The following is a 13,756-nucleotide window of genomic DNA, read 5'->3' on the forward strand; positions in this document are numbered from 1 at the left end:
GTATGAAAAAGAAAGAAAGAAAAAAAAAGCTAAAATGTGTGGCCAAGAAAACAGAATGTAGGTCCAACTTTTTTTTTCCTTGTTTGACCAGCCTTGGCACTGCCCTCTGCCTCTCCAGGGGAAAAGCTGCAGTTCTGCTCCTGCAACACAAGGAGCAGACTGGAGAATTTAGATCTGCGTCACAGAGCTCAAAGCAGAGAGAGAGAGAGAGAGAGAGAGAGAGAGAGAGAGAGAGAGAGAGAGAGAGAGGAGGGGGACAGAGGAGGGGGACAGAAGAGAGGGGGGAGACAGAAGAGGGGGGGAGACAGGAGAGGGAGGGAGAAAGAGAGAGAAGGAGAGAGAGAGAGAGAGCCAGCATGAGCACACAAGCTGTCGATAGGTCTGCTAGCAGCAGCCGTGCTGCAGCGGAGAGAAAAATCAAGAAACAAGTCATAGCAACACTGGGCACCAGGTTCTGCCAAGTGTTCAGAAATCTGCTGTGTGCCAGAGGCCTCTGGGTAGCCTAGGCTAAGATGGCATGCAAGGCGGCACAGGCAGTTCCCATGGGGAGGACGTGGGAATGGGTGGGGGCAGGAGTGAGTGCAAGAGTTGGTGGGGTGGCAGTGAAAGGCTTAATCAGAGTGGATTCTGGAACATTCAGGACTGCGGCACCTTGTATCTGGACAGGGATTTGGGACTGCGCAGGAGACGACTGGTGGTCCAGTGGGCCTTAAGGACTTGATGGCGTACCCACTTCCTCCACGTATGTATTTCTTGTGATAAGGGCAATGTCTAGGATATGTGGATACTGTTTTCCTCACCTTCTTTCTTGCCTTGTGCTATTTTTTCCCTTAGAGGTTTATTTTATTTTATTTTTACTTTAATTTCTTCTCCCTTAGTGTCAGCTACTTAAGCCTGACCAGGATAGAGGAGAGGAGTGAACCATCCCCAGCTTCCCACTTAACCTCTCACCCTCTACCCTGTTTTCTGCTGGTGGATGGAGAGACTGGTTTTCCAGGTTGTTTGGGTGTCAGTGTCCATTTGTACAGGACTATGGGAAAGGAAGAGAGTGAGAAGTGATAAGAAGCAGGCAAGAGGGACTGTTTTTCCAGACATTCTCTTATTAAAACATCTAGTTCTGGGCATCTGGGGTGGTGGAGAGCATCAGCATAGGGTAGGGTGTGGGCTGGGAGAAGTGGGGTGATGCTGGGAGGTTGTCACTGCGTAGTTGAGAAAAGTGGGGAATGGTGACGCAGTCACTGTTGCATCTTGTTAGGAGCTCTGTGGAGACAGGTAGTGAAGCTCCTGGGATCTGTGGGACCAGCAGAAGGGTTAAAGATGAGTCTAGGTGGGAAGCTAACATTTAGAGATTAAATGTCATCCTTTTGGCGTTGGAAAGTTGTTTACCTTGCTTTCTCTGTGTCTCCATGTTGGCTCCTTTCCAGTTCACATGTGATGGCCTTCCCTGTACTGCTGCATCATTAACTAAGTGACTGAGCTGGCCTTCCATTGGCCAGGGGAGGGCTCTTATTTCAGACACTTCCTCTCATTGGTGGGAGGGCCAATGGCAGGTGAAAACCTCTTTTTGATTGGCTAAGGACAGAGTATCAAATCTGAATTTGCATTTCACTTGCTTAAAGGGGAGGGGGAGAAGCCCAGCAGCTTCTAAAATCTCTTTTAGGGGTGTGCGTAGGTAGGTGCGTGTGTCTGCCTGCTTCAGACTGCCCAGTTGAAACGTCTTCCTTTACCTTTTTTAAAATTTCAGGAACTATAAGGAAGAGCTTAAAATGCCTCAAACTTTTTTTTTTTGAGGGAGGAGACTGGGGAGATGGATTTGAAGAGGACTGACCAAATTGGAAGAAAATGTTTGTCCTCTGCTTTGGTGTCAGAAAAGGGAATTTTCCAATCTGCCACACCTCAGTGTTGCGGCAAAAATAATTCTTGGCTCCCCTGGAAACCATCGGACAAGGTAGGGCAGAATTGCTGCTGCTGTCGCCATAACCCTGGGCTTCCTATTGAATGGGCTGCTCTCAAGTGAAGGGATCTGCGCTGATGCTCTGGTCGTCCAGAAGTCCTCAAATCAGCTCTGAGCTGAGCCCACTATTTGGAAGAACCTACCTTTTGAAAGTTGCCGCTACCTTGTGCCTAGAAAGGTGAGGATGGGGACTAACCTTAAAATATTGCTTGGAAACTGGCTGTTGTGATGTTTCCCAAAAATGAGTGGGTAGGACTTTGAAGGACTCCCTTTAGAATGATTTGTCAGCCTAGGGAACCGGGAGATGAATGAAACTGGGGCGGCAGCAGCTGTCTTGTACTGGGGGCAGAAGCTAGAAAATTAGAGTTCTGGCACCCCATCTTGTCCTTGTAATGGGTCTCATATTTGTGGGAGGGGGTTTGCTTGGCCCTGCACCATGCGTAGTGGCTCCACCCATGACTGCGCATCGAGAGCAAGAACGCATTGCACCCTGGGTCTCTGGCCTGGGACAAACACCTCCCTCCTTGTTATATAACTCAGGGTGGCCTGTGCCTTCTCAAACCTTCTTTGCAACTCTACCTCCCCACTCCTTGGTGCTCACAGCTGAGGGTCTGCTAGGGAACAGCGGGAATTTCTCTCCCTGAATGACGTAGCTCTTGTCCACTTAGTGACCAAATTTGAGCACAGAAATGGTCTGCTGTCTCATCTGAGGACATGGACCCCAGAATGCCCGTCTGAGTACCCTGTGTCACCTGTAGTCACTGGCATAGAGGTGGGGATAGTGTCTTCCTTTCCCTTTATCCTTTCTAGTTCAGGGGCAGGGACTTCCTTAAGGGAAGGAGTGAAAACCTTTTGGGGGGTGAGGGGGTTGATAATGTCACTTCCTTACCTCTAGCTTTCCTTTCCCTGGCTGGGTTCATACTCTTTCTGGATTCCTTTGAGGCTGCCATTTTGAAGGCATCTCTGCTTGTCCTTTACATGGTGGCTGGTGCTGCTGGTTTTGTTGGCTTTGCTGTGCTAATTCTAAGGAGTAGGTGGGGATTTTAAAAAGGGGTCTCTAATAGAGGGATACAGCTGCTGTATAGATAGATATAGTTATGATTACTGCAGTGAAGGTGGTCTAGAAGCAGAACTGCCTGGTTTCATGTTGGGTCACAGCACTGGGTGGGGGTCTAAATGGAAGCCTTCTGAGTCAGGGTTCCATGGCCCAGGACCCCATCTTTACTAGAGTATGGCTATTTGGCTTCTCTGCCCTAGTCAGCCTGAACCAGAGATGTTCCATCAAGTGCCTAGTGTTGGAGGAGAGTGAAGGGAGACATAGCAGCTCATCTCAGATGTGGTAGACCTGTGGTTTCTGTTTTTCAAATTCTCTCTCTCTCTCTCTCTCTCTCTCTCTCTCTCTCTCTCTCTCTCTCTCTCTCTCTCTCTTTCTCTCTCTCTCTCTCTCTCTCATTCTCTCTCTCTTTCTCAGCCTCCATATTGAGACATGGGTTGAGGTCCACAGCAGGCAGCAGCATTTGGTCAGATGACCCTGCCTTTTCTCCTTCCCCCCTGCCAGGGCCACAGTTCTAATTGCTGTTCTTTAGTGAGGCTCCCTGCTGCCCAACCCTTTCTAGGCCCTTCTACGGATAGCGGCCATCTTGTCTGCCTGCTTAGAGATTTAAAATGGTTTCCCATTGTCAGCTTGAAATTCCTCCTATTCGGTAGGGTACTCTGGGCTGACTACTAGTGGCTTTAGCTTTCCCAAGAAGCGTTCCTCGGGTGAAAACCAGACCACCCATATTTCCCTGCTTTTCTATTTTCAGTACTGCTGTTTTCCATGCCTACGCTCTACCTGTTGCAGGGCCACTGTCTTAATGGACCTCTCCCTGAGCACCCTGTAAGAAGAAATCCCTGTAACCACTATTACGAGTCCCCTTTCTTTCATGGTATGTTTTTTTTTGTTTTGTTTTGTTTTTTTTTTTTGTTTTTTTTTTTTTTATGTGTGTGTATTCTCTATCAGAGTTTGTGCTCCAGTAAGAAGCCAGGGGGAGGAAGATATCCCTGTTCAGAACCTCTGTTGCTGGATGCCATGTTACCTCATGAATACTACTAGGGTTGTTTGCTTGTTGGTTTGTTTTTGTTTTATCATAACCCTTTAGGGAGAATCCTGTTGCTGACAAGAACCACCGGCCATCAAAAATCTTTTTTCCTCCCTGTTTCCAAGATGACACTCTCAGATGTGACTATTTTAGGAATATTGTAAGTCTCTACAGTTGTGTTAGGTCATTCAGCTGGTCCTTTTCCTTCATGGCCAGGTTCAGTCAAGATGATTTACTTTTTTGTAACTGGGGTGAACAAACCTCAGTTGTTTTGCCTTCTTCCTGGAGGAACAGGCAGAGGTGAGTAGGTAGAAGCACCTGCAGAGGAGGGTAAGCCCAGTCACTGAGATAGGTACAGACACTGGACTGCTCATACCAGGTCTGTACCGCAGTCTCAGTTGGCTGATTTTAGATAGGTCATCCTATTTCTTGCCTACGTGTCCTTAGTCTGTGAAATAGACCCCTAGCAGCCTGTTCTGTAGGAATGTCCATTTTACTTTCTGTTTCTTGTAGATTTGGCAGAAGCTCTCTTTCCCTGCCTGGAGTATTGTTGGGGATGTAAAATGAGAGAATAGCAGATGACTAGCAAATTAGGGAAGGACTGTATACTTCTAAGTTGTCACAGCAAGAAAAGAGAGGACTATCTCAGGAGTTTGAGAGCCTGCAAAGTGGTGGTGTTCCACTAGGGGTGAGTATGCCTTTGTTTCTGAAGGGGTGAGGTGGTGGTTGGGGCAGAACAGGGGTTAAGCAGGGGTGTTCCTGAGAGCCTTCTGATGGTAGATTTGTTTCTTTTCTTGCTGAATCTCAACAGTGGCTATATGCTTCCTGGTGCTGTTGAGTATGTGGGAGGGGAATCTAAGCACCCTGATGCCCCTCATCCTCCATACTGGGCTGTGGAGCTGAGAGTGACAACAGCTAGTGAGTCCTTTGTCAACAGCAATCTGGGCCCTGGTGCCTGGTGACGGCTGCTTTGTTTCTCTCTCTCTCTCTCTCTCTCTCTCTCTCTCTCTCTCTCTCTCTCTCTCTCTCTCTCTCTCTCCTTTTTTTTCCTCTTTGGAAGATGACTCAGTGGATCTGGAGTCGGAAGATGGAGATCTCAGCTGAACAGCCAGAATGTTCTGACAATGTGAAAGCAATAAAAACAGCTCACTGGGGCTCTGGCCGATTCTCTACCTTCAGTCATTTTTACTGAGGGCAGGGTAATAAGAAGGCCACTGCTAGGCTTTAGAGATGGGGAGACACGAGGCACCTCACAACAGCCCTGAGACCCTTGGATTTTGGATTTAGAGGAGAGAGAGCTGGTTATGTTATTTAGTGAGCTTAGAGAACAGTGTCTTCTCTCTTTCTGTCTCTCTCTGTCTATCTGTCTCTGTCTCTGTCTGTCTCTGTCTGTCTCTGTCTGTCTGTCTGTCTGTCTGTCTGTCTGTCTCTCTCTCTCTCTCTCTCTCTCTCTCTCTCTTCTTTCTCTACCTCCTTCTTTTTTCTTTTTTGTTTTAAAGAATTCTCACTGGTCCCCAATGATATACATATTTCCAAAGCCAGATACCCCTTTGATATTTCTCAGTGGATCTGTCTGGCTTGGTGGTCTTATTGAAGATAAAAGGTAACTCTTAATTCCCAAGAGTGGGCAAGGAGACCCTCCATGACAGTAACACTATAGTCCCCTGGAGTAGGTGCTCCAATAGTGGCATGATGCCTGAATACCCTTCATCTTTTGAGCTTGGATGGTGGTCTGCCTCACTTGTCCTAACCTGAAGGCAGCTCCCCAGTTATATCTCAGCCTTCTCTTTCCCTGTACTGGCATGTCAGAACTTACTCTTTTCCTTTCATCTTCCTCATTTCCCCCAAAATGAATTCTCCTCTCTACACCTTCCTCCTGCCCCTTTAGCACATTATCATGGAAACTCTGTGTTCTAGGCTTGTCCTGCAGTATTGTGCTAAAGACACATGATCCCCTGCCATACCTATCACACCTTCATTGCAATTGTATCCTGGACAAACTATTACCTTTTCTCTCTGCCATCCTTGGCACAGTCTAGGGTGAGGACTAAACAATTTAAGTTTGGGGATGGGAGACATCCTGGCCCTCATCTCTATCCAGACTTTTGCCAGGAACCATTTTTAATTCCTGTATTTTCTAGCACTAATTTTAAGGTAGACATTTACCACCAAAGCACCTCCTCTCCCAAAGGGCCACCTAGAATAACTCATTTGGGATTTTGGGGAGATGCATCTCTTGGGACTAAGAACAAATAGAGGCCAGGAAATATGACTGAGGTCACAGCAGAGTAGAGAAGAGCAGGCATACAAACTAGCTGTCTATATCCACAGTGCTCTCAAAAGTGTCTGAATCCCTTAGATTTTGTATGTGAGTAGAGAGCATTTTGACTAGAAAGGCTGCATTAGTGTAGACATTGGGAACTTGGAGATCATACTTCTAGGTTCTGAGCTATGCATATGATGAACACCTAGCTGCCATGCTTCGGAGAACTCTGTTGTCTCATGTTCACTTGTCAAAGCAGTGGTAGATAGGTACTCCTGGGTCAGATGTACCCACAGGTACTGGTTCTTCTCCACATTGCTCTGGCCAATATTATCATGCATCTGTTGCAGCAGAGGACTATTGTCCCAGGGGCTACACAAAACTCCAATTGCAGGTTGTAGCTTGATTGGTTTTGTGTGCTGAGCCCAGCTGATCTACCTTTTTTTTTCTTCCCTAATAGAGAACTCTATAGAGTACAGCTCCATCTGTAAGTAGGTGACAATCTCTTGGCAACTCAGGCTCAACTAAGGATGATGTTTGTGCATCTAAGCCATCATACTAGAGCAGTTTGCCTACATTTTTGTAGAACAACAAAGAGGACCTGCTTGACCACCCTGCTTTCTATGGGTAAGTGTTCATCCTCATTTTAATATGTTCTTTTCTGCCTTCAAACATGCAAAATTTGACAGGTATTTTTAATCCTGGGCTGCTATACCTTCTTTCTTCCTTTCCTATGTGCCCCACCCTTTGTCTTTCAGAAGGAAATGTTGGAATTCAGTATTCAGCCACCACATATCTATCTTCCTTAGACTCATACTTTAGAAGCCAGTTTTCTCTAAAATGGATCCAGGAGACATGTCTTTGGTGAGAAGTGTTAATAGCCTCATAAAGGGCCCTGCTGCACTCACTGTACCCAGCTTGTGCTGAGGTTTCTAGCTGGCTGGCTGCATGAGGATGGTCCTTGCCAGCACCTGGCATAGATCTGCCAAGTTCTAGCTCAAAATCTCTAGGCTATAGGAACCTCATCTATATATAGCCTTGAGCTAAGTAGATCTTAGCAGACACATCTACCCTTCCCTGTGAGAAAAGAATACCTCTATCATAATTACAGTATGGAAAGTGAGTTATCTCCAAGGGCTGGAAGGTATATATTTCCATATCAGGCTTGGATCTGCCATACTTACTCTTCTTTCTCCTGTTTCAGATGCTGATAGATGAAAAGTCTTGCTGGATGAGGTTGCTGAGGTGGGATGAGGGCCAGTAGAATGCCGTGTATAGAGAAGGAAAGACTTGGAGCACTCCATGTGGCCGAAGGTGGTTATGCCCTACATCAAATCCCAGCTACCATTGTCTCCTCTGTTTCCTGCTTGATTTGCTCTGCTCAAAGATACCTTTTGGCCTTCCCTCATTTTTTTGGACCTTTTACTCTCTATGTTTTCATCTACCCCTGCCTGTTCTTCCCTTTGATTTTTCTTTAGGATGAATGGAAACATTCTCTGCTACTGATCCAACAGCCATATTCATTCTTTGCCTTCTCTTGTCTTCTTTGCCTTTATCCTAATTAAGCAAGGCAGAAAGGGGTAATTGTCTTGGGAAGGAAGGAGGTTAGTAAATAAAAGCCCATGGTATTGAGTAGTAGGGCATAGTAGGTTAGTTAGTCTTCCTTCTTGTAGGTACTGTTGAGCCACCAATTTGTGTGATTCCTTGACCTCAAGTATAGTCTAATATAACATGAACCTGGTCTTGTTGGTAGATTAATATCAATCAGGCTGCTGATTAGAAATGAGAAGCAACAAAGGAAAGGTCTGATCCTGCCTCAAAGGTAGGTGGAGTGTGGCTGCTCCCTGGATCTATTTCCTTAAACTTTACCATTCCACACCTCCAACAAATATCCTTTTCTTTCCATTCTACCATTCCTGGATTTTCTGTAAATGGGTAACTAGTAGAATGCTAGCATAAAGACAGCCTGCTCAACTAGCTAGGCTGTGAGATGTTTGGGGAATATCTGGGCAGTACTGTAGACAGGGTATGGCAGTAGCTGGTACCTGGGTTTCCTACAGTCAGGGAAAGGAAGCTCCTTGGCTACTAAGGCTAACCTGAGCTTATTCGGGGTGTAATTCCCAAACCATCCCTGAAGTCCTGGGAACTGCCCAGGGTATAAACATACTCTTTCCTTTTAGAGTGGATTTTTTTCTTACTCTGGACATACTGAGTTTTAAGGGGCTTAGGGCTAAGTCTGGAATCTATAGTTTAGACTGGGCAGTAACTAGATTCTGGATTTTTTCCTACTTGGAATTTTCCTTTGAATGAATCATTTTTTCTTTAGGTCTTCAATTGTCTTCAAAATATCTCCAGATATTCAATAGGGAAATTCTTTTCCTCTGCCTTACAATAACAGCAATGTTGAGTTAAAGTGATAATGTCCCTCAGAAGTGGGAAGACAACCCCATTGTAAACACAAATCAGAAAGCAGGTGCTTAGTATGACATTCAAAAGTCCCTGTCCATCATTGCTGGCACTGTTCTTAGCCAATAGAACCAGTGGTAACTAATAGCCAGAGGTCTAGGGTCCAAGGAGAAAAGGAATAATCCTGGATAATTCTACTAGGTACCTGTGAGATCTCAATCCCAGCTATCTAATGCAGCTACTTCGCTGGCATCGTGTAGATGTGTTTCTCCTTCCTTGCTCCTTCCCTCTACTGTCCAAGGAAGACAAATGAATCTCACCTCATCTGTTTTTATTGTCTTGTTTCTCCCTTTAAGGCAAGCCTCTGAGGTCCTTGCCAAGAAAAGTCAGTTTGGATGTGTTGTCTGTTACTTCAAGGAGCTGAACAAGTTCAGTCACTGCCTCAGTGGTATGTGAGGAATAGCAGAGGGTTAGAGGACTGATGTTTAAGTGGAGAGGTAAGTCCAGTCAGCTCTGCAGCTGGGAGGTGTAAAAGAATAAACCTTCTGCTGTGTGACAGGCAGCATTGTGTGTTGCCAGCCAAGCAGACAAGACAGTTAACATGCCTTGAGTAGGATCTAGGCATATCTGGTACTTTTTCGTTGGCCTCTGAGTCTCTAAGTTCTAGAAGATAGTTGTGGTACTGAAGCTGAGACAGCATAGCCATAGAATACAAAGTATCTTACTCAGGGCCTTTATTGGGCCATACCATCTGGGTTCTACTGAATCCTGTTCTTACTGGGGCTATGAATTGTTCAATGGATATCTTGTCTCTATCCTCTGGCTTGGGTGTGTCCCCAATATTGCAGCTTTAGAGGAGGACGTGAACTCTCACAGGTCTTTTTTTTATACATATAGCCAGCCTTCGGGATAAGTAAGAGATACTGTCCTTTTAATCACCCTGCCATCTATGGGAGGTCTTTGTTTTTCTTAATTTATCTGATCAGTGGACATGAGAAAAGTATACACTGGTTTGGATCCTTGCTGGTTCCTTCCAACTGCTTTTGGGCTGATAAGCAAGAAACCTAACCCTAACCCTAACTCTTGAAGCCTCGTAGTCTGTGCAGAGCTTGATGCTATGGAATGATACCTATGTGGATAGAGTATAGAAATAGGATAGAGGGAACCTCATAGGGCCATGTTTCTTTGTGGTTGGATAATAGGAACAAGTCATGAGGTTGCATATGTGGGAAGACATATCCAAATGTCTAGACTGGAGGTAGGATGGAGCCTGGATGAATCTCTAATGAGGCAAGGAGATGGGATCAGATATCTTGGTCTCCATATGCCCTCTCACCTTTGGTAACACAGATATTATTTCCCTTTAATTGTTACTAAAGTATAATTATTAAGTGACTTAAGTCAAATTCACATAATTGATGAGTGATACTGAGGTTTGCTTCAGCACTTCTAATTCCAAAGCCACATTTCCTCCTAACCCTTGGGCTGAAGTCAGACATTTTGTGAATTAATATCCCCAAGAAACAATATAATCTCCAGTATAAGCAAACTATGTCCCAGTAAGGCTGTCCACATTCCTTTTTGGGGGGAGGTGTGGCAGATGTTATTTGGTGTCCATAGAAATGAAAAATACCTTCTAGATATTGGTGGATGTACTAGGAACTGGAGGTACAGAACCCTGAGACTAGGTTTCTTCTTGTACTGTGGGTATAAGATTGTCTATAATATAGCAGCATAGAATATTCAGTAGGCACAGATAACATTGTGTTTGGAGGAAGACATCACTCATTGAAAATATAGTGATTAATTTCTGCCGTGTTAGCACTCAGGAGGCTGAAGCAGGAGAGTTGAGTTCTAAGCTAGCCTGGGATAGCTTAGATTAAGACCCTGTCTCAAACACCTCCCCCTCCAAAAAAAAAAAAAAAACCCACAAAGAAAATCACAGTGAGGAGAGTGTAAAGAAGAGGTCTAGATAATAGCCAAGTCCATGTTAGTTGGGCTATCTTCCAAAAGTTTAGAATTGATATGGATACCAACTCCTCTTTTCTCTAGTTAAACAAATCCTTACAAGTTCTCAATAGCTCACAAAAGCATGTACTAGGTTAGGAACTGGTGGGAGGAAAGGTCAGACTCTGAGTCGCCAGTCATTTGGTACAGCTGCCCTTAGCCTTTTTCTTCTTTAGCCCTCATCAGGCATCAGCTGCTTTTGTGCCTCAGTCTAATCACCACATCTCTCATCTGTGCAGCACAAGTGGCATTCAGGCCAGGTCTTTGCTAAGTCACTGACAGTATGTGCCTGTGGGAGGATAATTTGAATAGCAGTCTCTTCTGGGACCATGGTTTCTACAGGGAATGGACAGGACCAGGTTAGGAGAAGTCACCTGTAGTTAGGTGCTTTGTGTAAATTGTGTGCTCTATGAGGTTGAGGAAGGCCAGTGGTGCTAAGCTATAAGAGCTTCTGCTCCATGTGTTCAACTTCAGGATTCCAGACTTGTTTACCTGGGAAGAGGTGGCTAAGGTGAGACATATGCAATTCCCTCCTCCTTGGCCTAACACTGCTACTTGAGACTACTCAAAATATAGGAGTTGCCACTGGCTAAAAGTATCAAAATCTGCATAGGGATAAAGGTGTATGTGTTTAGAGGTTACAGCATGGGGAAGTAAGTCAGGGAAAATGGATTTATGTTGGTTTGTGTTCATGCCCATGTCCTCAGTTTACTTGTATATGAAAGAGGTTTTGAATGAGGATCCTGTTGGAGGTTCTAACTCATCTTGAAGGCCTAAGACAACCAAGTCTAGTTCCAAAGAGGCACTCTAGTACTAGTATGAGTGATAATTGGTGATGGGCATTAAGTGGTTAATAGGAGTGGGCTTTGGATAGGTAGCAGTGAAGAGAAGGGATTAACTGAGTGGAAGTAGCTGGTGAGGATTTACCAGGTGGCAGGATGTGGCACTGTTTCCTCTTAGAGACAAATAGGAGATAAGCATATGGGAGCTGGCTGTGGTGCAGGGTTCAGATTGAGAGACCATGTATGTTCAAGGAAGGCCTGCCTTCGTGCTAAGAGGACTTTGCATTTATTTATCCTCTTTCTCTTGTATGGTTGAGACTCTAATCTAGCTACAATATGACAAAAATTCTCCAAAGCTGCCTGAGTAGGAGCCCCTGTGCCAAGGAACATGTAGAACAATCTTAAAGATGTAAGGAGATTTAAGGAGCCTTAAAGTCACTACACAGATCTCTTCACATTAGCTGGTTCACTGGGTCTTTGCACAACACTGAGCAGAGAGGTAGCATTGGCCCTGTCATCATTGAACTGAGCCAGAAAGAGCCCACTCATAACCACATTGTTTATTTTGAACTTGAATTTCTAACCTAGGTCCCTTGTTCCAGCTAGACCAGGGATTGGAGTGGAACTTTGAGGTTCTTAACAATGTTCTGCATCTCTGAGATCTTCACTACCTACTTTGCACATGGGAGAGAGGAAGGAAAGATCCTAATGCCTTTAATCTCCTTCCCACTGCTTCTCTGACTCCTTGGAGCTCTTGTGCTATCTGGCTTGCACATCTTGGCTAGAATGCCAGGCATTCCCCATGTTCCTGGAGATATTTCTTGTTAAGCCATTTTGACATCTTCATAGAGTTTTCCCTGTGAATTTAGGCTCTGTGTTGCTCATTGAGAGAGGAAGTCTCACTGTGGCATCTTTGAGATTTTAACCATCCTATTTGTGAGGGATGCCTGGAGCTTTCTCAGCAAGTGTATCAGGTGTTTGTTACCTGTCTGTTGGCTGATATACATCACCCACTGGGAGCACTGGCTAGTGCACGGCATAGTTAGATACTAGGAATACTGTCATCAGCTCAGAACCGCTGCCTCATGATCAGTATAGGAGGATAGGTTTCCTCTGTATATGAAAACCTGGTGAGAGGAGTGATGGGCTTCTTTGAGTCCTGAAAACAGTCCTCATTCTTTTAAGGGTACTGAGGCTGAGTATTGTACTGTCTCACCTCTTGGCTATTCAGCCTCTAAGTGACCTTTATTTTAATAGACCCAAGGATCTGATAGAGGTGTAGAGAAGTGCTTGCCTTTACTTATCATGGACTTAGGCATGAAGTGTTAGACTTTCTCTGAGAGTGTTCCCTTCAGGACAATTGAGGTTGGATGAGGTCAGCAAACATCTGTGTCTATCTCTCTGTGTTCCCTGAACAAATCTGTTTGTGAAGGAGAAGGTACATGGGAGCACTTTTGGTGGAGGATACATTTAGCAGCCTTCTATTACTTTGTACTGTATTAGAGCTGGTTCTTTCTAGTCACCTGGAGAATGAAAAAGAGGGTGGATCCAACCCAAAGTTGTGAGGGAAATTCATGTAAATATCATGAAAAGTCTGTAACTTTGCTGAGTTCCCAAGGGAAGATAGAACTTCCTGAGGAGACATTGTCTGCTCTTGTTAGGTCTGCCTAGTTCTGAAGCTATGATACTTTGAAACTGTGTATGGCCAAGTTATTGGCTCCTTGGTTCTACCTTATATCAATCCCAGCTACTTTTGTGGCATCCTTAAGGTTGGAGACTGGGAGAAACAATGTAGGCGTAGAACCTGGGAGTATAACCCATTTACCTTTGCAGAGAGAATTTCTGCCAGTGAGCTTAGGAATTGTTCTTAATTCTCATACAAGAAGTAGAGAAAGTATATGCTGTCTCTCATATCTTCTAGGGAAGATCTGTTCTATTCCTGTATTTGTATCACTACCCCTATCCTGGGTCATTCTTCCCAGTGAAGGAGACTCTTGACAAGGATTGTGGATGGTAGAGAAAACAAGATCAGATGAGATTTTCCACAAGAGTTTTCTAGAAGAGTTTCAGAGTAAATCCACAGCTCTGACAGTCAATAGGCATTGTCTATGGTGCTAGTTAATGGCTCAATGAAAGTAGTATTAAGTATGGAAAATCCTGTGTCCTTTTGTGTTATTACTAGCTGTATATTTAATATCAGCAAACTGGACATGTCGACAGGCTGGGGATGGTTACATGAGTTGTATCTTTTTTTTTTTTTTTT

The 13,756-nt window shown here is 44.7% G+C and overlaps 2 long non-coding RNA genes across 3 annotated transcripts in view; one reads left to right on the plus strand and one right to left on the minus strand.

Moving 5' to 3' along the window:
• Window positions 1–1,154: 1,154 nt before the first annotated feature.
• LOC116069302 lies at window positions 1,155–1,457 on the minus strand. Its single transcript, XR_004109970.1, has 2 exons — window positions 1,387–1,457; window positions 1,155–1,291 (listed from the first exon to the last, which is right to left on the minus strand). It is a non-coding gene; the product is annotated as an uncharacterized LOC116069302 (long non-coding RNA).
• A 1,079-nt stretch (window positions 1,458–2,536) lies between these two features.
• Window positions 2,537–13,756, plus strand: part of LOC116069295 — an 18,324-nt gene continuing 7,104 nt past the window's right edge. The window contains exons 1-5 of one of the 2 annotated variants that reach the window (XR_004109966.1): window positions 2,537–3,882; window positions 4,549–4,723; window positions 6,759–6,925; window positions 7,057–7,162; window positions 7,503–7,612. This is a non-coding gene — a long non-coding RNA (uncharacterized LOC116069295). Of the gene's footprint in view, window positions 4,724–6,758; window positions 6,926–7,056; window positions 7,163–7,502; window positions 7,613–13,756 lie in introns of both variants that reach the window. The other variant, XR_004109962.1, reaches the window with a different exon arrangement.

Source organism: Mastomys coucha, unplaced genomic scaffold (assembly GCF_008632895.1).
Source record: "Mastomys coucha isolate ucsf_1 unplaced genomic scaffold, UCSF_Mcou_1 pScaffold1, whole genome shotgun sequence".
NCBI classification, from domain to species: domain Eukaryota; kingdom Metazoa; phylum Chordata; class Mammalia; order Rodentia; family Muridae; genus Mastomys; species Mastomys coucha.